We start from the raw sequence: 23,002 nt of genomic DNA on the forward strand, positions 1-23,002 counted from the left end.
ATTATTTTAAGATGGGTGTGCTTTTATTTTTAAATGGGTCATTAAATAATTCATGGGTATGATTTTTATGACCTTACAATATTTCTTTCAAATGCTTTAATTTTATTTACTCAAGAAATGATCCAAATTCTTTTAATCTCCACCATCCACTAGCTTATGGGACAAGTGATTAAATTTATTGACTTTTCTCCCTACCCGAAGCTTCCTTAAGAAGCCAAGTGAGCTTTCCTTCTCTCTTGCACGTCGGCTTCCTCAGCAAGCTAATTGGACTCTTCTTCCTTCTCCTACACGCTGATTCCAAGGGACAAGAAAACAAAAAACAATTTCCTCTTCTACTCTTACACCCATCGACAGCTTCTAGAGCAAGTGATTTCCCTTCTCCTTCTCATTCACCCATCGGTCCTAAGGCAAGCAAAGAGAGAAAAGATCTCCTAAAGTCTCCTTCATTCACACGAGAGGCTCTCGGTTTCCCTCTAGTCCACGCGACCTCTTCTTCTCCTCAAGCCGATTCTTCCATTTCGTAAACCTAAGAGTTTCCGTCGAAAATCTCCAAGGGAAAATCAACCTCGTAAGTAAATTCTATGATTTTAATTTCTGGTTTGGAATCTTGGATCATGGGTTTAACCTAGGGTTTCTTTCTTCGAAATTCTCTGTTGCGTTCCAGCTTTGAGAGTTCGGATTTTCTCTTCCCTTTCTCATCTGCTGTGTATTCCGTGGCTTAAAAAGGGGATCAAATCAGGTGATGTCCTTTCCCTAAGATTTCTTGCGATTGAGTTTATTGCAAAGCAAATTTGTGTCTTGTATTTGGGGGTTTCGGATTTTTGTATTAGCCGAGCATTCATGTGTTAGTCTTTAAACAATTTCTCATTTTTGTTTCCACTATTAGCTGCTCTAGTTTGTAATAACCAAAAGCCCAGTTTTTCTTATGGTCAAAACCGAATATCTTCAGGGTTGTTTTGCCATGGATCATGTTCTGTTTTGATGGGGTTCCAGCCGTGTGTGTGTGTTATGTTTTATGGTTCTAGCAGTGTGTGTATAAGTCCTGCTTTGTTGTGTTCCAGCCGTGTGTCCCAAGGGTGATTTTGTAGTCCTTCCTCTTATGTTTTCCAAGTCCAAGTCATGTTTTACTTTTGTTAAACTCATGTCTTTATGTGTTAAAATTTATGAAGTTAAGATTTTAATTTTAAACATGCTTTGCTCAAGATTTATGGCCTAAGTAAGCCACCAAGACTTTTAAATTAAATTGGTAAGCTTACTTAGAAACTCTAAGTTGCCAAGAGTTTGTATCCTTATATTTGTGCTATGTTTCAGAAAATACATGAGGTTTCCTTGAGTTCTACCACTCTTGTACTAGTTAATTGTATGATTGATATTTGATTAAGTAAGGGATGTTTAAGACCATGAAAACATTGAGACTTGCTAGCTGTCCATGCACTACAGAAACTAGAAAACCGGTTCTGTTTTGGAAGCCTAAGCCAATCACTTTACCTTTGCTTAACCTTACTCCGTCTTGTTTAATCAAAGATAAACTTTAGCATGAAAAACCATTGGAGAATGAGTGACAAAACCAACCCTCTTATTAGGATTACCTCTTGTTGGATCTATCTTCCATATGATGATGCAAAACTGTCAAAATGCCTTCCTTTATGAAAATTCCAGATTCATAGCACCTCTTCATTTTTACTTATGATTTCCATCTATTACCATTATAGAAAACAATAGCCTTTAAGAAATGGACAGCAAGCAAGCCTCATACTCTCATAGGTACTTAAATATTGTAGTGAGGATACTAAGAGTTGACTTAGTGCCATGTATGTAGCTAAATGGGTTAAGGAAGACGTCTTAATTCCACTTGGAATTTAAGTGAGCGCGTATGGGTATTGGATAGTAAAGTCTTAAGTGGAATGAATATTAATATGTTTATTTCATTTCATTGAATAGGAGTTTATTTTCAAGATTCAAGGAACTTACTTGTAAAGCCACGGGATAAGTAGCTATGACTATGCTCCTTACACACAAAGCTCTCTTATGAAAAAGTCTCTCTTTCTCTCTTTCCAAATGTTTCTCTTATGAAAAGAATAGATGCATATATAGTATGTATAAGCCTTTCTTGGTAACCCTTGTTAAGTACCTTCTTAATTACCATTATGTGTATGTAAAGTAATGCATCATGAGATTTTATGCATGCTCTCTGAAATAATTATGCCGTACTTATATGTAGCATGACATGAAACATTCATTTCAAAGGAACGCATACGCATTGGCACTAAATGAAGATAATGAAAACGTTATTTTTCTAAAGAAAGGAAAGGAAAATGAATGAAAGCATGAATGTATGAATGTACGTAATGGCCCCATGTATGAAAATGGTACCAAATGAATGGGCAGATTGCAATGCCGGGTAAGTAGTACTGGAAGTGCCCCCAGTGCTGCCCCCTCCCATGAAAGGGATTCCCAACCTGCGGCAACGGGCGGGAATCCAGGTCCAAAAGACCGCTAACCCTAACACACGGGACATAATAGTGTGTACTGGCCTAAGAAAGTGAAACGTAAAGCAAAGTCATCTCTAAGTAATGTTATGCGTGAAAATAAGTAATGTTTATGCATGAAAAGCATAGTTAAGCATAAAAGTGCAGTTATGCATGAAAAGTATAGTTAAGCATAAAAGTACAGTTATGCATGAAAGTTAAGCATGAAAGTACAGTTAAGCATGAAAAGTACAGTATTCTTAAATTGTTACGCATGAAAGCATTGTCAAGAATTAGCAAATGTTTATGTATGCATGTTTTCAAAAGAAAAGATTATGTGATTAATAAGTTAACAGCATGGTGTACTGCTTACTGAGTATTAGACTCATTTTGTGTTTATGTTTTAAATGTCCAGGTATGAATGATGGGACTGTGGAGCTGGGTACTGCTGAGGAGGGAAGGGCTGATGCTTAGTATTCCCTGTCGGTTCGGTTTAATGATGATGGTTATATTTTATGTTTTATGATGGGTCCCATGTTGGGACGTTTTGTTGGTTGACTTTAAGACAATATGTCTTTGGCATGATGTAGATATTGTGGTAGTATGATGGTAATAGTGTAACTTCTATAGTGGGGTGATGGTAACCCCACATATGAAGGTTAAACGTATTTTGGATATGTTGTAGGGACGGAGTCCCCTTTTTATTGGAACTAGTGATGTTTTAAATGAATGAATGGTGGACTCTGAGAGTCCTTTGGTAATATGTTGAACAAATTGTCTATCAGGTGCCTACCTTTAAACTAGAAACGCAGTGTACATGCATGACGTGTTCACGCCCATCCCTTTACCCTCGTAGAAAATAAAATAAAATAAAATAAATAAATACATACTAATATTAGTAAAGAATGAACAGGAAAATTGTCGCGACCACGTCTAGGTCGTAGGATTGGGGCGGGTTGTGACTTGAACCTGGATAGGTATGCCTTCAGGCTTTCATCCTCCCTTTGTTTGACGGTTAGGAGTTATGCTGCTGGACACCTTTTCCCCAGTTGGCCATAAACTGTGTGAGGAATAGATGAGCAAGTCTTTCAAAGCTGTCAACTGATCCTGGTGCCAACGACCTGACCCACCCTCTCGCGACCCCTTTCAAGGTTAATGGAAAGGCTCTACAAGCTATCTCCCTGAGGAAACCATACGGGGTCATATGAGCCTTCAAAGTCTCCAAGTGTTCAAAGGGGTCCCTGGACCCATCTTACATTTCTATTTGAGGAAACCTGAACTTTGGTGGCAACTGTGGAACCATTACCTTGGCATTGTAGAGTAAGTTTGTATTAGTGAGTAGCTGATCCACTAATGAGGAGTCGCCCATCCTCCTCACCATCTCCTCATACTTGTTCATGAGGCTCCGCAACTCTTGGTGCATCTTCCTTCTTTCTTCTTCACCGATGTCTACCATGCCAGCACTCTGGGATTCTTCTTGTTCATTCCTAATTGGCCTTGTTGCAGTTCAATGTTGACTCGTCTCAGAGCCTCATTTTTACGGCGAATGTTCTTGACTTCCTCCACTATCTTTCTCATACGTTCTTCCATCTCTTTGAAACATCCTTCCATGTTCATTGACATCACTTTTGTTCATGGGTTGCCTGTGAACGTGTAGTAGTCGGCATACGAAGGACACGTTAAGTCTATTAGAGTCCCGCAGACGATGCTAGTTTTAAGGTCGTGTTTATACATCTGGGCTAAGTTCTTGCAACTCGGGCGGGAATGTTTCTACCTGCAATCACAAAGACAAATGTGGGCATGGTGGTGGTCCAGGGAGCCTCCGATGCTAAAATCAGTATTTCGTTTGGGAGAATTGTACGTAGGAGAATAATAGAGTTCAGAGAGATTCATTCGTACCTGGAGCATGGCTTTTATACGAGATTTCAGGGGGACATTCCCATACCTTGTGTTAGGGTATGTGTCACGCCCACAGTTGCCTCGGTCATGGTCTTTAATGTGGCATGGCGTTTGAGGTGGCACCATTAATGCGGCGTAGAGTCTAAGGTGGCGCCATTAATGTGGCATGACTTCCTGAGTGGTGGCTCGACGGTTGGCAATTGGCGTGGTCACTTATTGTCCCTATCGTCAGAGAATGGTAGGGGTGCTACCCGTCCCCCCACCACTTTCACCACCCCCGCATGGGTGGGGTCTTCGTTTTTCCCCCGTCCTCGCTCCCGCCCCTGGCGTGCAGGGGTGGGGTATCCTGTCCTGAATAACGAGGTGCGGGTGGGGGGGGGGGTCAATCCATCTTCCCCCCACCCCCTACTGGGCCTTTGGCCCAGAAACAGTTGAAATGGGCCTAAAATGGCCCAGAAATTTTGGGCCTAGAAAATTAGAAGTTAAAAAAAGAAAAGAAAAGAAAAAAGAATTTAAAAAGCCAGATTAAAAAAAAAAGTTACATAAATAAAAATAATATATACATGATATAAATTTACTAATTTAGACTCTAATGAAGTACTACTACAGACTACAAGTGTACTACCTAAGAAACTAATAATAATAACTAAACTATTACAAAAATAAAATTGAAAGTCTAAACAATTACAAAATTACAAACATAAAAGTGTCCAAGGGACATTGTATCAACATTACAAATCAATTACATAATACATACAAATGATTCAAATTTCAATATTCTAAGAAATTAAGAATCTAAAGATAGAGGCATAGAACTATTTGAGTCTTTGACTGTGACATTTGGGGCGGCCCGGGCAGGTAGTCTTTTGAGGCTTGAGCACATATTCATATTGCAGTGGAGGTAGATGTCGTCTAAGTCGTCTCATGTGTTGCTACAACAATGAATACTAAAATTAATACCGATGAAATCAAAATGAATATAAATAAATTAAAATAATAAAATAAAAACAAAAATTACCACATGGTCCAGATCCAGACTAATCACCACTCTCTTTGTCCGTTTCCTTAAAATCTAAAACATCTGGAACATAAATTTCCTTAACCATCGTCCAAGTGTGCATATCAATGCCTCCACAGTTGTAGGAGACAATGAACTACGGAAATGATCCAATATGCGCCCTCCGGTACTAAACGCTGACTCTGAGGCAACGGTACTAATAGGGATGGCCAAAATAAAGCGGGCCATCTTAGAAATGATGTGATATTTCTTTGCTCCCGCCTTCCACCATTCTAATAAGTCGAAACCATCATCATCTTAAATAAGATTCGCTAACAAATAGTTGTCTAACTCTGAAACCACCTCTGTAGATTGACGGACTAGAGTGGAATTATGTGCGAGGGTCTTAGTCCACGCTAATCTACGTTTCTTTGTTGCCCCGGTGTCCAGAGGAGGTGTTGGGGTAGGTGTATGTGTAGTAGATATAGTACCACCCTTAATTGCATTAAACTCATCATATAATTTAGCTAGAGTATCTCGGGCCATCTCACCAATAAGATCAGTCCATGTCTGATCGTGCGCAAGTCCCAAACCATATAACATGCCTGAAATTTTCAAACGAGGATCAAGAATAACAATCACATATAACAAAATATTTAGTCTACTCAAATCTCCCCAATACTTGTCATATTTGACCCTCATGGTTAATGCCATCCCTCTCATCCTTAGATTGGAACCCCTACACATGTCGTCTAATTCTTCTTTCACCTTACATATTTGTTGAAAAAATTCATGGGATGTAGGGTACAAAGAATCAGATAACTTCAATGTGACATCGTAAAAATGCCCGAGAAAATGAACAAAAGTAGAAACTACCTCCCAATCATGATCATTAGGCGTTCCTAATCCCCCGTACTCATTAAAGTATTTAACATATTGAATGTCTTCATCACCCAATAATTGAAAGGCTGTCTTATATTCTTAGGCCGCCTCCAACATCCAGAAGGTTGAGTTCCATCTGATAGGAATATCAGTACAAAGACCATTCTTCGATGTATGTTATGCCTACAGTTTTCGCAGCAATCTTAAATTTCTCCAATCTAGAAGGAGAAGACGTCACAAATTTCACAGCCATTCTAACTTGTGCAACCGTATTATCAACATCTTTCAACCCTTCAGTCACAATTATATTCAAGATATGAGCAGAATATCTAACATGTAAATATTCACCACCCAAGAATGTCTTATTTGTTTCTCTAAGATAAGTTTTCAGATATCCCAATGCGATATCATTAGATGAGGTATTTTTTTTTAAAGAGAAGTGATCACATGTCCAAGAGTGACCCCCTCCCAATTTTATTAAAGACCATCACTTATGGAGGAGGAAAACCTTGTAACAATTCAAACCCAAAAAATAACAAATATAGCAATAAACCCCCCCCCCCCTAAAAAGACTCAACACCGCAGCAACGTATTTACGAAAAACCAAACCACCAATACCTAGAAAATAAATCAACAAAGCCAAAACACTAAAAAACCTATACATATTCACTTCAGTTTACAAGAGCTAGGTAAGCCTAACTTATCCGTACCTAAAATCCCAAGCAGAGGAGCTGGTAAACTCACTTTCGCACCCCATTTGCAAACCAACCCAGATTCACCCCAACGTGCAAGCAAATCTATAGCTCTTTTTCCTTCCCGAAATTGGTGGACCACTTCATATCGCATCCCATCCAAAGCCTCAAGATGCTCCACCAATCACATACCACTTTTGAATCACATTCGATAATCACAGATTGGCAGCCCAGATCTTTACAGAAACGGACCCCTTGCAGCAAAGCCCTCAACTCAGCCTCATTATCGGTACCTTCCCCAAAATGATCCAAAAACACACCCTTAACATCGCCATGATGATTTCAAACAACACCACCCACCCATAGATACCCGGATTTCCCCTACAACTGCCATCAACATTAAGTTTCCACCAACCAATTCGAGGCTCGGACCAAGCAACTGGAATAACTCTTTCAATCGGACCCTCTGAAAAATTAATATCCAATTCCCGAAGCACCTTGGCATCAAATGAAGACAAAGCCTTTTTATCAGGCATTCCATTCATCAACTTGCCTAACCAAAGCTGAACTGAGCGCCATTCACACTCTGCAGACTCATAAGCACCTTCCATCCTAGCCTTGCATCTCCTCTGCCACAGCCTCCAGGTAATAACACTAGGAAGGACACCAATCAGAATTCCTCTTTTGGAGGACTTCGCACAAGACATCCATAGAGATATACGACTCCACCATGTTACAGCCTGCATACAATAAACTCCAAGGGCCACACTGAAGCATCCGTCCATACCTCAGAGGCAATCTCTCCAGTAGCAAAAATATGATCCAAGGTCTCCTCATGTGGACCAGAGTAGCAATCACACGTTGAGGCCAAAGCAACTCCCCGAGTCTGCACTTTGACATCCACAGATAAATAATTAAATCGAGCTCTCCACATACATACTGAGATCTTCTTAGGGAGTAAATTGTGCCAAATCCAGTCCAGCCAAAGAGAAGGTTGACCCTTAACTCGAATCAGCTCCCATGCACTAGCCAAAGAGAAGAACCCATCTTTAGCAGCTTTCCAAATTAAAACATCATTACCTTGCTGCCCAACTTGAACACTAAAAACATTTTCAGCAATTTCCTCACCCACTAGCTGAACTAACAACTCCATGTTCCAGTCATTCCCAATCCACACTTCTTTAATAAGTAGGCCCAGATTTACAATTGGCTGAACCAACTCACACAATGGGCCCACCGAGAGCCATCTGTCAAACTAGAAGGAAATTTGCCCTCCTCTCACTTTGGACTTCATCTGTTCACACACTGCCGGAATAATTGAAACTATAGATCTCCATAATCTGGACCCATTAGTTTGTCTCGACACCAAAGAAACATGACATTGTCTAGCATATTTAGCCTAGAAAAACCTTGACCATAAAGAGTCCATCGACATTAAGCGCCAAGGTAATTTCATATGCATTGCAAGTTGAACCTCTAAGAATCCCCTAGTCCCCAAACCACGTTTAGCCATAGGCTTGCAAATTCTTTACCAAGACCTCCATTTAGTCCTCAATCTCCCATTTTCCTCCTCCCAGAAGAATGTGGCAAAAATAGAATTAATCTTACCTATAACAACTTTTGGCATGTCCATGACCGCAAGAATATGAGAGGCCATACTTGATAATACATGTCTAAGTAGGACAATTTTACCACCTTGGGATAGTAATTTCGCCTTCCATCCCGCTACTTTGGACCTGATCTTAGCCACCAAAAAATCTAAATGTGATGCCTTAAGCCTCCCATTCACAAGGGGAGCTCCCAAATAACACATTGGAAATTGCCCTTCCACAAAACCCGACACCCTTGTCAATCCCCTTCTTCGTGCTAAATTGATGCTACTAGAATGGAAAAGTGCATATGTTTCTTTATTAACCATATGTCTAGACCATCGCTCATAGGTGAGTAATGTATCAACCAGACGTCTTAAGGATCATTTTCCACCATTAATAAAAACCAAAACATCATCCGCATAAAGCAAATGCGAAATCAACGACACTCCCCGTGGATGATAGAACTTTCCGATGCGTCCCTCCTCAAATTGTTTCCTTAATAGAAAAAACAAGATCTCTTCCATCAAAATAAACAAATAAGGCAAAAGGGGATCACCTTGACGGAGTTCCCAACTTGCCTTGAAAAAGCCCTTATAAGTCGCTTTCATCATAACAGAGTACCAAGGTGACTTCACACACTCCTCTATCAATTTACACAACTGCCGAGAAAAATCAAGACTCTCAGGCACCGCAAAAAGAAACTCCTAGTGCACCCTATCATATGCCTTCGCCATATCAATCTTTACCATGACATTCCCACCCTGGACCCTTTTATTTATGGAATGCACCATTTCCTGGGCCGGCGAGATGTTCTAAAAAATGCTACACCCAGGAATAAATGCTCCTTGCTCAGGGGAGATCAAACGTGGGAGCAAACCAGATAATCTTCTTACAATAATCTTGGAAATTTTTTTATAGGCCACAGAACATAAACTAATTGGCCTAAACTTGTCAAAGGGTTTTTGGCTCTGTAACCTTTGGAATTAGCACAATATAAGACGAAGCATAAACCTCAGCAAAACATTCCCACTAAAGAACTCCCGAAGCTACCTCCACAACATCATCTTTGATAAAATCCCAACAGGTGATACAGAACACGAAACCAAATCCATCTGGGCTTGGATTGCTTTGCTGCAACCTGTGCCAACCCCCACTCCTTTATTGAGGCCATCAAGGCCTTCCCAATCGTCTCACCCTTGTGATTAGTTATTTGACATAATTTAATAATATTTTTTTATGAAGAATCCAATTAGAATCAATAAAATGAAAAGTCAAAGACATATAATTGAAATTTTGGACAGAAGTCCAAGTATTGGTAGTGAGGCAAACTACCAAACTCGCTAATTGGCTCATCAAAACATCTTTATCTTTCCTGTACATTTTTTTAATATCCTTTGCTACAGTGTGGTGAGAAGGAAGTGTAAATCTAGGTTCCAATTCTTGGAACCCTCTCCCTTCCACAAACTGAAAAGGTAGTTTGTCTATGATAATTATATGAGCTAATTTCCTTCTATACTCATCGGCATTATACTTCTTATACCCCTTCAATGTTGGACCCTCACTACTCCCATCCGCCATTTGTTTTATTCCAATATCTAGTCTAGATTGATTTTTCTCCATTAAGGATCTTAATATTGGACTCTTATTACATTGTTCCTCTAAATGGACTTTTAACTGGGATGTACCATGTTTCCTATAGTGACATCCATATATTTTTCCACAATAATTACATTTAACTTGAAGGTTATTGGGGTCACTACCCTCTAGTTTGGTAAAGTGAGACTAAATTATGGAAACAGGTTTCTTGCCTTGTGTGGGCTTGGGGGCGGGGCAAGGTGTACTCCCTCTCCCAGGGGTTGGAGTAGGGTTAGGTTCTGGGGTAGGGGTACTGGTAGGGGTAGGAGAGCCATCACTGAAATTACTTTGATAAGACATTTTTGATTCCAAAACACAATAAAAAATTATAAAATCAATCAACACAAGACATAAAAAAATCATAATAATATACCACACATGAAAAAATAAGGCGAAGCGCAAAGCCAACACAATTTAGAGGTTTTGGATTGAACCCCAAAATTGATTTAGGGGTTCAATCCGAAACCCCTCAATTGAAACCCCTAAATCAAAAGGCTAAATCAATTTATTTAAGGGTTTCTGATTGAACCCCTAAATAAATTGATTTAGAGGTTTCAATTTGAATTTAGGGGCTTCAGCCTTTCTGTCCCAGCCTCCGCTAGCCTCCAGGGGTGTGGGTGGGGCCCCCTGCACGAGCGGGACGGAACCCCCGCCTTGCATGGTCTGGGGTGGGGCGAATGGGGTGGTGCAGCGAGGTGCGGCGCCTCGCTGCCCACCCCTAGAGAATGGAGCTCGTGCTTTTCGTTCACTTGCAATCGTAGATCCTTTAAAGCTGGGCATCGTAGGTGAGTATCAAGGTCGGCGCATCCTGTCTATCCCCTTCAACTTGTTTTCCACGTGATGCATTCCCTTTTTGTTAACATAGCTTGTGGGTCAGGCTTTTTTGGTGATTCTTGGGCCGTGGGAGCGTAGAGTCTAGTTCAAGAGGGGCCTAATTAGTATCATGCCCAGGCCCAACCCTGTTGTCTGGGAGGGGAATACCTTTCTAGTGATGAGTCCATATTGAGATGTTTTAGCCATGCAAATTCTTCTTATCACTATGGTTGGTTTAGGGGTGTCAAATCGTGTTAACGGGTCGTGTTCATGTCGTCTCAAGACATGTATATTATACTATATGGGTCAACCCTAACCCGACCCGTTAAGTTTATCGTGTCAAAATCTCAAACCCTAACACGACCCATTAACATAACAGGTCGTGTTGTATCAACCTATTTTGACTCGTTTATGTAAATGGGTTGAACAGACCCGAAATTAACCAGTTTGACCTATTTAAGTTTAGCATAATTTTATATAAATGTTAAAATCACAATATCTATAAAAAAATATAAAACTAAGTACAAGTTCAAAATTACAATCTAAACAATAAAAATATCGAAATTAAAATCCCAACAATTTTATTTTTAGGTATAAAGGTATAATTATAACTTTAACTTTCTTAACGGGTCATAACGGGTTGATTCGTTATCAAGCCGTTAAGCAATCGTGTCTTAACGGGTCAACCCATTTTGACCCTAACCCGTTAAGGCTAGACCCTAACCTGCTTTTATCTTATCTTGTTTGTATTAGATTAACGGGTCGTGTCACACATTGACACTCTTAAATTGGTTATATGATATATGCTAAAGTCTCTACAACTCGTGCCGTATGGGTTGCTAATAGGAACAAGCCCCTCAAGACCTCCTCCAAGATTCTTATTATATCCGATCCGAATATGGTGATGATCTTTATTTGTGTTTTTTTTCATTCATTGAAGTTAATTTCTCATCTTCATTTTATTAAACTAATAAAGAAATATATGCTGGGATTTCCTCTAATGTTACAATAGGGTCAGAAAATGAAAGACAATTTTTTGCTAACAATAGGGTCAGAAAAGACGGTGATGATCTAGACGTATGAGACGGAGAAAAGAAGATTATTTGGTCATCAAATGAAATAGGTTCTGTTCCTTTGTGGCCAACCTGGTCATCAAATCCCGCGCCCAACCTCTAGATTTCAGGAGCCTTGTCTTGCAAGAAAACATTACCAAGTCAATGACCATATGGGAAAGTTTCCAACATCCTTTAGATTCATTTGTACCAAAGATGAAAATGAGTACTAATATAATATAATACAATGGCGAGAAAGTGCAGTTCACATCATGGAAGAGAGAGTCAGATCCAGCCGTTTGAACCTTTTCTCTCGGTATTTCCTTTTTTAGGTTAAGTTTGAAAATTAAATTAAATTAAACTCATTTTAACTAATCATTACAATTTTTTTAAATTTTAATATAAAATATAATAAACAATTCAATTTTTTCAAATAATATGAAGGTCGTTTTCATTTTGACATATAGATTGAGTATCATGTGCCGTGAAGAAAAAACTCCTCATGTTGCAATGATAGTACAAATGATTTTTTTATTTATTTTTTATTTTCATATTCTTTAAGAAATTTTTAAATATCCTTAACCATTAAAAAAAAAATAAAAAAAATATAATTCACTAATAATCACTTACTTAATTAGGCACATTTGGCAGGCATATTTGATAGCCATTTTGCTTAAAATATAATTGTCTTGCTCACAAATAAGTTTGAAATTTGAAGGGTTCAAAACAGGATAATGATGTCTTAAAATTCTACGCAAATAATATACAGGACTTGGGTAAAAATATCACGCCCGGCTAGATCAGAAGTATGAAGATAAGAATCAACAAATCAACAATATCGCGCTTGGGCATCCAAAGTCGACTTCACTTTCACAAACATGCAAGAAGCATCGATCCGACAAGTTATGGGACTCGCGGTTCGAACCAGAAACTTTTCATATCTCCTAGTACTCTTGATATCTTTCTCTTGTTTGGAGTTTGGATGTGCCATAGACACTATCACAGCACATCAATTCATCACAGACCCTGAAATCATAATTTCCAAAGGCGGTGACTTTAAACTGGGATTTTTCAGCCCTGCAAATTCAACCTATCGGTATGTTGGGATATGGTATGCTAAAGTTTCTGCGTCTCGTGTCGTATGGGTTGCTAATAGAGACAAGCCCCTCAAGACTTCCTCTGGGATTCTTACTATATCTGATGACGGAAATCTAGTGGTATTAGACGGGGAAAAGAAGATTATTTGGTCGTCAAACTTGACAAATTCAGTTTCCAATTCGAGTGCCCAACTTTTAGATTCTGGGAACCTTATCTTGCAAGAAAACGTTACAGGGTCAATCATATGGGAGAGTTTCCAATATCCTTCTGATTCATTGCTGCCAAAGATGAAAATGATTACTAATGTAATAACAGGCAAGAATGTGCAGCTAACGTCATGGAAGAGCCCTTCTGATCCATCCGTTGGAACCTTTTCAGCAGGTATTCACTTTTTCAATCTTCCTGAAATATTCATTTGGAATGACAGCAAACCCTATTGGCGTAGTGGTCCATGGAACAGTCGGATATTTATTGGAATACCAACCATGTATTCTCTATATCTTGATGGATTTAGTCTAGTAGATGACAAAGAAGGAACATTCTCCTTTAGTTTTGATTTTTCAAACAAGTCTATGTTATCACATCTTGTCTTGGATTCCGAAGGAAATCTAGAGGAAGTTAACTCCATTAATGGGAAGGTTTGGGGGTTCGACACATCTTTGATGTCAGAATGCAATATTTATGGCAAGTGTGGGCCATTTGGAAGTTGTGACTTACATAATTCACCAATTTGCAGTTGTTAAGAGGGGTTTGAGCCAAAGAATATTGAAGAATGGAATGGAAGAAATTGGACTAGCGGTTGTGTGAGGAAGAAGCCCTTGCAGTGTAAGAGGGTGATGAGCACTGGTGGTGAAGAAAGCAAAAAGGATGGGTTTTTGAAAGTGAATATGATGAAAACGCCAGACTTTGCAAATTGGTCGTCTAGTGTTGAGGATGAATGTAGATACCAGTGTTTGGAGAATTGTTCTTGTATAGCTTACGCATATGAATCTGGCATTGGGTGTATGTCATGGAGCAGTGACTTGATAGACTCACAAAAGTTTTCCACTGGAGGAGTTGATCTGTATGTTCGTGTGGCCTATTCAGAACTTGGTGGGTTGATTTTTTTTACCTTTTGCATGTATCTACACATAAAAAAGAAAATAGAGATGAATAGTTTGATGTTTCGAATTTGCAGATAAAAAGGGAGAAGTGAAAGTAATCATCATTGTCACAGTGGTCATAGGATCAATGTTCACCGCCATTTGCACTTTCTTTTTATGCCAGTGGATGGCTAGACGAAAAGGTATAATGCACATTCCTTCAGTTTAGTTATTTACAGATGACTAAACCATCAAGGAAAAAGAAAACTAATGGAAATTAATTGTTCAAAACAGGTGGAATGTATCTAAAATTTCGTGGTGAAGAAAATCTTGCAGTCAGCATGAACAAAGACAAACTTGAGGAGCTACCGATACTTAGTCTTGAGGAGCTAGCAAGTGCCACAAACAACTTCGATCAATCTAATAAGCTTGGACAGGGTGGATTTGGTCCTGTATACAGGGTAATGGTTGCACCTCGTAGAGGCTTATTAATGCCTAATAGCTTGATTGTATATATAGTCATTGGGTTGTTTTTTCTGTAGGGAAAACTGCTAGATGGACAAGAAATTGCAGTTAAAAGACTTGCGAGAACTTCAGGACAAGGGCTAGAAGAATTTATGAATGAGGTGGTAGTGATTTCTAAACTTCAGCATCGAAATCTTGTTAGACTCCTTGGTGGGTGTGTTGAAGGAGAAGAAAAGATGTTGGTCTATGAATACATGCCAAACAAAAGTTTGGACACATTTCTTTTTGGTTAGTTAATTATGTTGCCTTATGTTAGTATCTTCAAATATTTCCTAGTCTGGGATTATGTATTTATGGTTGTGATATGTCTAATCTTCACTTGCTTTGATTAAATTTATTAGATCCAGTCAAACAAAAGCTGCTAAAGTGGAGAAAACGCTTCAACATTATTGAAGGAATTGGTCGAGGTCTACTCTACCTTCACAGGGATTCGAGATTAAGGATTATTCATAGGGACCTAAAGGCAAGTAACATATTATTGGATGAAGAGCTCAATCCAAAATATCAGATTTTGGATTGGCCAGGATTTTTGGAGGCAATGAAGACCAAGCCAATACTAAAAGGATTGCCGGAACATAGTAAGTATATATCTTTGTTTGCTCAATTCAGTTAGATACTATTGCTAATATTGGAGATAACAAGACCTATATGTATTCAATTGCTCGAGATCAGCGGTTATATGTCCCCAGAATATGCAATGGCAGGGCGTTTTTCAGAAAAATCAGATGTCTTCAGCTTTGGAGTATTATTACTAGAAATAGTGAGTGGAAGAAGAAACGCTAGTTTTTATTATGATGAGCAAATCACGAGTCTTTTAGGATTTGTAAGTCTCTCTTTATCTTATCGTCTCCTAGCCTTTGAGCTCAAAATTATGGCTTTTATATTTGAATCAGATGTTGCCAAAAGATCATGTTGTATCAGTATCCAACTTGAAGAATCTCGAGTATTTTTTTCTCCAACATACTGAAGTAACTCCATTCATGTTTCGTGTTTACAGGCATGGAAAATGTGGGACACAGACAATATTGCAGCTTTAATCGATCCAGTGATATCAGAACCATACTTTCAGAAGGAGATCTTGAGATGTATACATGTCGGGCTGTTGTGTGTGCAGGATTTAGCTAAAGATAGGCCAAGTGTGGATGTTGCTATTTCCACGCTAAAAAGTGAGATTATTGAGCTGCCTCGTCCAAAACAACCCATATTCACTGCAATTCAAGTTGCTCCAGAAACAGAGTCTTCAAATCGCATACGAATAAAAAGCAGTATCAACAATGTCACTATTACAATGATTCATGGTAGATAGATGACAGGTAATCTTGAGTGTTTGAAACAATCATTTTGTAATTGAACAAAATATTTTAATATAAGTTGACTAAAAATATTTTAAAATTAAAAAAGTTGTTAAAATATATATTTTTTTTTAAATTTGAAAAAGTAGTATTATTTTTTGTGTTTTGTTTGAGTTTGAAAAAATTACAATGATTAGATGAAAAAGTTGAAGATTTGAAATTGAAAAGTATTTTGTATTTGAGTGATGTTTGGGAACGAAATATTTGAAAATAGAGAAATTATTTACATCAGCCTACTGTTGGTAGCATCCTCAACACACTTGGTGTGTTGAGTTAAAAAAAAAAAGAAAAAAGAACAACCACGGTGTGCGGAGAGTGCCAGATAATGTATAGCCGGGCTCTTGAAAATATGTTAGAATTCTTGAGAACAGTAGTGTTGCCGAACAGACCCAAATTCTCCCAAATCATGATCTTCTCAATTGACCCTGATAACGTTTTCATGAAATCCGGGTCATATATGATCTTAGTTTATGTTGGCTGTAATAATCAACTGATGAGGCATTAGATTGGAGTTTAATAATTATTTTCACAAAATCAGAGCATTTAACATACTAAAAATCAACCAATACTGATTTTCAACTTTTCTTTCAAGGAGGACAATCCCAATTTTATTAAAAGAGGAAAGGCTTTTCGTCAATTCAGAGAGCATCATCTATTTTGTACTCCAAATGAGCTCAACTACTCCTTTGCACCAGCTTATGATTGATGGCATGAAGCCTAGCTACCATAATGCGTCCTAGTTGAGACCCTGCTTGAGCCTTGTTGAACTAGGAGGGTTCAACCATTCGTCTCCAGGTTCTTCTCCAAACTGGTTTAAAGCCTAACAAGGTTGGAAATCATTACACTCAATCCATTTATCTGACTTTCAAGTTATTATGTAACGTCCTATCACTGTGGATTCGGAGAGTTAATTCATTTTATCTAAAATCATCTTCATTTACACTTTTAAAATAATCCAGAGTCTACATAAAATATTAACCTATCTGTTCAGCACGAATATTTATGTTCCTACATAAGTGCACATCAAGAGTACTTCAATAATATACATTAACATTTCCACGAAGACTAGAAATTTCCATTACTCAAAATACCAAAGCAACATAAAATCAACACTATCAAAAAGACTTTCCAAAAAGTCCTTGTATCCTAAGGCATTTAATCTTCTATGATCAACAAAACTTGTAAGAGGTTTTAGAAATCGCATAATATTATATTAGAGTACAGAACATTTTCAGAATAGAATATAATAGAATCCGATCACAAAAATATAATTTATGCACAATTTTTTATATTCGTTCTTTTGCATAGTTAGAAACAGAATACTAAAATTTTACCCATGTCGACAACAGTCATGACAGAAAGTACTTTATTCTTATACAGAATTTCATGAGTCATGTAAAATGAATAACTGAGATCGTTTCAATTTTTTTTTTCATAACAAAATATACATATTTTTTCAAAAATCAACTTCAGCCCATTTTATTTATTTTTATGCAAAGTTTAGCATAGAAATCACGCTTAACTGAACTTCTTAACTCATCAAAACTTCTCTCCAGCAATATTGAACAATAATTAATCGTCACCTATAAAATAATCAAGTATTCTCATAAATTTCCAATCGAACATATATATATCAATACTTAAACCTGAAATACTTAATAACTTATTTTCCTAAAAATCTAAAATTCACTAAACCTTAAAATATCAATACTTCCAAAATTTTTTATCTATACTGTTTCACTCAACCGACCAAAAAATAAATATTAAAATCATTTCTATGAAATAAGATTTTTGGTACTAGTATAAAGTGATATTTGCCCCACTAAAAATAATATACTGATTCCTATAAAACAGACCCATGGTTACAAAAATAACATAAAGAAAAATGTTGTAATTCAAAGGACAAAATTGTAATAACTAAGCTTTTACGTAAAAAATCCAATAAGCCATGTTTTCTTGTTTATTATTTGTTTGCAGGGAAGTATACTTAGACCCAAATCGTGCGATGGAGGCTCACCGTGAGGGAAGGAGGTCGCGGTGGGACTGGGTTGCGGAGGATGGTGGCTGTCCCGAGGGCGGCGCAATGAGAGAGAGAGAGAGAGAGTGATGAGCGGGAGAGAAACACGGGGAGAGAGAGAGAGCGAGAGGGCCACGGCTTGCGGGAGAGATATGTTACCGAGAGGGAGGATGGCGGTTTGAGGCGGCGACAGTGCATCAAGGTGGTGCAGGGCGTAGCAAGACCGAGTTGTGGCCATTTCCGTCGAGAACAGTGGCTGAACGCGTGCTTGGGAAGGAAGGTCTGGCTATGGAAGTGCTCTGTTTCTTTGTGCAAAGACAGAGCAGTTTCGGCTTCTTTTGGTGGTTTATCTGCGGGTTGTGTTGCTTCCTGTGGAGGCTTGCAGTGGTTGGTTTTGGTTCAGGGCGGCGAGGCTGCTGGACGAAATGAAGGTTGTGGGCTGCGGGGAGGCCGTGAGGGTGCAACTTCGTGGGAGGTTATGGCGTGGAAGAAAAAATGGCAATGGGGTTACTTTCGGTGGTGGTGGCTGGCGATACGGTGGGGGTGCACGGGTGGCAACGGTTTCGTGTGTGCTGGGTTGTGGTGTCAGTTTTACGTGGAGATGGAGGCTGGGCAGTTTCACACGGTGGCTAATAGGGTGTTGTTGGCATACTTGAAGGGCTAGGCTTAGGTGTAACAAGCCGAAGGGGCTTAGGGTTAGGAGAAGAAGGAGATGGATGATGGCGGCATGAGTTCGAGAAGAGAAGGACTGTTGAGGAATAATCCCACATTGGCTGTGGACAAGGTCTTGGGCATGTTTATAAGCAATGAGCAATCCTCTCTTATACAACCGGTTTTATGAGATGAGTTAGGCCCATGAATTTCATCAAGGACACCAGTCAAAAAGTGTGAAGTGAACCCTAGAGGCTTGAAGTGGAATATGGTCGTGGGCCTGGTGGGCTTGGCGTGCCTTGGGCCAGAGGGAACTCGTTCTGAAGTAGGTGCATAATAAAATAAGCTTTCTTAACTCATTTAATGTTGGGTCGGGCCTCATCATGTTTAACGGAAATTTACATGTATAAGGTGCGGCATAATTTCATCCATGGGCCTAAATATATAGAAGACAGTGGTTTAAGGAAATTTATCAGGAAGGAGACTCTAAAATTGTAACTCTAGTGTGCTTGAAATTTGACACGTTAATAGGCTTAAACTAGATAAATAAATTGGGTCATAATCCTCATGTTTAAAATAAATCTTTCGTCCAATAATATCTTTAAAGATTAGAAAAATTTTATTTGGGCTTTTTGTCCAATCATTGAATCTTATGAAATTCATACTTTATCAAAAATAATTTTTTTTTGGCCTGTAAGCTCTGAAAATACTCGTTAAAACTCAAATGAGTTTTTCATACATAAGCTCGAAAATATTTAATAGACTTGGTTAGGCTCTTGTGTTACATCCCCCATTAAAAAATTTCGTCCTCGAAATTTGTTGCATCGAAAGTAAAGCCTAAAATACTTATCCTTCATAATCCATGCCTAATTTAAACTTCCATTATAACGCAAGCTGAATGATTAATCCCAACTCAACTAACACATATGCTTTTAAGTAGAAAAGGAAAAGAAAATAGCGTACCAGTGATCGCATCGTTATTGTCCTCCACATCTTCAGATGTCAGTGTAAACACCCGAGCCGGTCCCATCCTACGTTGATTATTTCCTTGATTTGTCTGTTGGGAATCTGGAGGTGGGTTAGGCTTCTTGTTGTCCGACAGAAGCAAAGGAAATTCCGTGATAAAATGTCCGGACTTTCCACATCGAAAACATGTTCTCAATTCCTCTCTGCACTCTCTAGTGTGTGCACGATTACAAAATTTACAGAGGTTATTCGGTTGATTTCCTTGCATCTACTTTTGCCCTGAGCTGCTCCCTTCTCTTTTTCCACGGCCCTTGATCCATACCCGAAAATCCTTGTGTAGTAGCTCTCTTTCTCTATTCTTGCGATTCCACACCTCTTTTAATATTTTGCTCCACCAACATTGCCTTGCGCACTAACTCTGAAAAACTCTAAATCTACAAGAACATTACCTGTTCATATATCTGGCAATATGACCGTGGAGTAGTACACCAGGAAGTTCATGGAAGTCGAAAGATTTACTATGCATTTAATGGCCACTATGGAGATGCGAGTCGAACACTTTTAGGAAGGTTTGGAACAATGAATCCATGCATAGGTTGCCTGTCTTCACATCCAACATTTTCATAGGTTGCTAGAACTGGCCTTAATAGCATAACATGAACATGGCGGTGTGGTGGCTTCTCCAATGGGCCAAAAGAGAAGGACCTATACTAATGAAGGTAGCAGTTCAGGGTCACCCCAGAAGTTCGTGTTGAGGATAAGAGCAAGACCTCAAGCACCAACAGGAGTTTGCATGGGGGACCGAGCTCCAGTCTGTGGCAGGTGCAAGTAGTGCATGAGGGCGATTGTCGTCAAGGTGTTCATTATTTTAAATGTGGCCAAGTAGTGCATTATGCTAGGGATTGCCCCAGTTCTACTTAGGAGTATATGGGTTGATGACTAGCCAAACATGGAGGAAGACTAGGCCAGAGATGACTAGTACAGGCCTGGGTATATGGGTTGATGCCTAGTGAGGTGGATGATGAAGCTCTAGAGACCCATGATGCAGGAGTCATCACATGTATGAACTTGCTGAAATATATTGAAAGTTGATTCATTTGTCTCGCATAGTATTTAGAACAAAGATTTTTTACCATATCAAGAAGAGTTTGATTGTATGATTATTATGCTTGTAGCTTATTTGACTCAAGAGCATCGCAATCTTTCGTATCCACTACTTTCACCCCAACCTGTAGCTTAATCTCAAAGCCTCTACAACAGTTAGTGGAAGTAGCATTACCAACCAGTGATGTAGTAGCATGCTCAAAACCCTAAAGTTGGTCTCCAAACCCTATTTGATCCGATTTCTCATATTGTTTTTAATCGCTTGATTAAATAACTTTCACATAATATTAATTCCTCAAATTCCAAATTCATGTTATGACATCATTATCCAACCCTTTAAACCTTGAGAATTTGATTGGACCAAGAAAAATTAGATTTGGGCTTGATAGTATCTCAAACCCTAACCAAACCATCTTTGAACCCCAAATGAAGCTCACTTGTTTGAGGCCCACGAATTTTGGCTACCTTGGCAAATCTTCTTGAGGAAGTTTCCACCCACCCATGGCATGCCATCCACTACTCCTAACAGCCCCAAAGTCGTGCATGATGTGAAGGCCAAAGGCCACCTCACCACCACCCTTCTTTTGGAAGTTTCCTTGGCTGAAAACCACTCACTATTTGCACCTTTTTGTGACCTAATCACCATCCATCAAGTGGTCACTCAAGGCGATACCTCCATTTTCAGAAGTACTTGAGGCGTGCAGCTCACCACTTTCCTCACTTCACCACTTTTCACATCCATTCTTGGAAATAAACCCTTGGGAGTTTCTATAAGCTTTTTTTGTGCCATTTTTGGAACCTCTCTAAGTATCTTCTCACAATAATTCATTGATAAAGGTTGTTCATCCTTGAGTCTAGTTTATGTGGGTATATATTTTGTTTGATTTCATGGTCATTTAATCAGTTAAAAGTCGTTTTAATCATGGAGAGGTCGATCTGGGAGATAAACTGGATAGTTTGTTGTATTTTGGAGTTTTTAACAAGCTAATGGACAAATCTTGATCCGAACATTTTATGGAGTGTTGTCAACATGTTTATATGAATTTTTTTGGTGATTAGTTGTATGGTTAAATCTTTTGATGAAATATTTTCTTAGAGCTAGAAACTTAGAAACTAGAAGAGGAAAAACAATTTTTGTTTTAAGCAAGTTTGGATCTTTTGTGGTCTATTCTTACTCCAATGGCTTTGATATATTTATTTGATAATACTAAAACTTTTATCTACATGTTAGGATGTTGGTTTGAATATTTTAGGTGTTGATTTGTGAAGATATGATTTTTATGCAAGAGAATACTCGGTTAGGTCAAAAGTTTGATGTTTTCGGCTAGATCCATGTTTTGTTTTATTTTTAACCATGTGATTTTAAGTTTAATGCTTGGATTTAATTTAGTAAATATTGTTAAACCATATGATGTTATGGGTTTGAATATTTCATCGGGGTATGTCTGGGATCAAGTGTTTGATCAAAGCAAAGTGGAGAAAATAACTATGTTTTTGACTAAGTGTTGGAGCCAAGTACTTCAAGTGAGATTTTGTGATTTTTGGTGACTTTTATATGTTGATTCAAAGCAAGTTAGTTCTTAAGAATGTGTTATGAGCATGGTAGAAGAAATTTTTGAATTTTTGGAAGTTCTTGGAGATGTTTTGTAAAAAGGTCAAAACCTTCGGATTCAAGGGTTTGTATTTTAGTTAAAAAGTTTTTACTAAAAATTTTTATGATTATGTGAAGAGGGTTTTTGTTGGTTGTGTTAAGCATACTTCTAAGTATAGGATGTGATGATCTATGTTGCAGTATTTTGGTTTAAGTTTGAGCCTTGAAGTTGGACAAAATTGCAATAAAAATCAAAGAGAAATGGCCTTTGGAAGTTTCAGCCCTATGATGTTTTTCATAGTTGTGTTTGGTTTTAAATTTTTTTAAATTGATATTTGAGTTTAGGACAAGATTTACATGAGAATTGTGAAGTTTGGTGATTTTTGGAGTTAGGATGTGAAATCTTTAAGTTAGGAGTGATATGGTCTTTTTCCACATGTAGAGGGTAAAATGGTAATTTTACTATAAGATAGCATTTTTCATGTTACTAAGTTATTAGTGATAAAGTTACTAACATTTAGAACTCCTAGTTTTCATGTCAGTCAAGTCAATTTCAAGTTTCAGTTTCATGTTCAGTTTCATGCAT

At 38.3% G+C, this 23,002-nt stretch overlaps 1 long non-coding RNA gene and 1 pseudogene across 1 annotated transcript; both read left to right on the top strand.

The window, feature by feature from the left end:
- Positions 1 to 213: 213 nt before the first annotated feature.
- LOC109006412 lies at positions 214 to 3,229 on the top strand. The gene is made up of 3 exons (XR_001998656.2): positions 214 to 568; positions 665 to 739; positions 2,884 to 3,229. It is a non-coding gene; the product is annotated as an uncharacterized LOC109006412 (long non-coding RNA).
- A 9,608-nt stretch (positions 3,230 to 12,837) lies between these two features.
- Positions 12,838 to 16,089, top strand: LOC109006413 (annotated as a pseudogene).
- The last annotated feature ends 6,913 nt before the right edge of the window (positions 16,090 to 23,002 follow it).

The sequence above is a fragment of the Juglans regia genome, chromosome 4 (genome assembly GCF_001411555.2).
Source record: "Juglans regia cultivar Chandler chromosome 4, Walnut 2.0, whole genome shotgun sequence".
In the NCBI taxonomy this organism is placed as follows: Eukaryota; Viridiplantae; Streptophyta; class Magnoliopsida; order Fagales; family Juglandaceae; genus Juglans; species Juglans regia.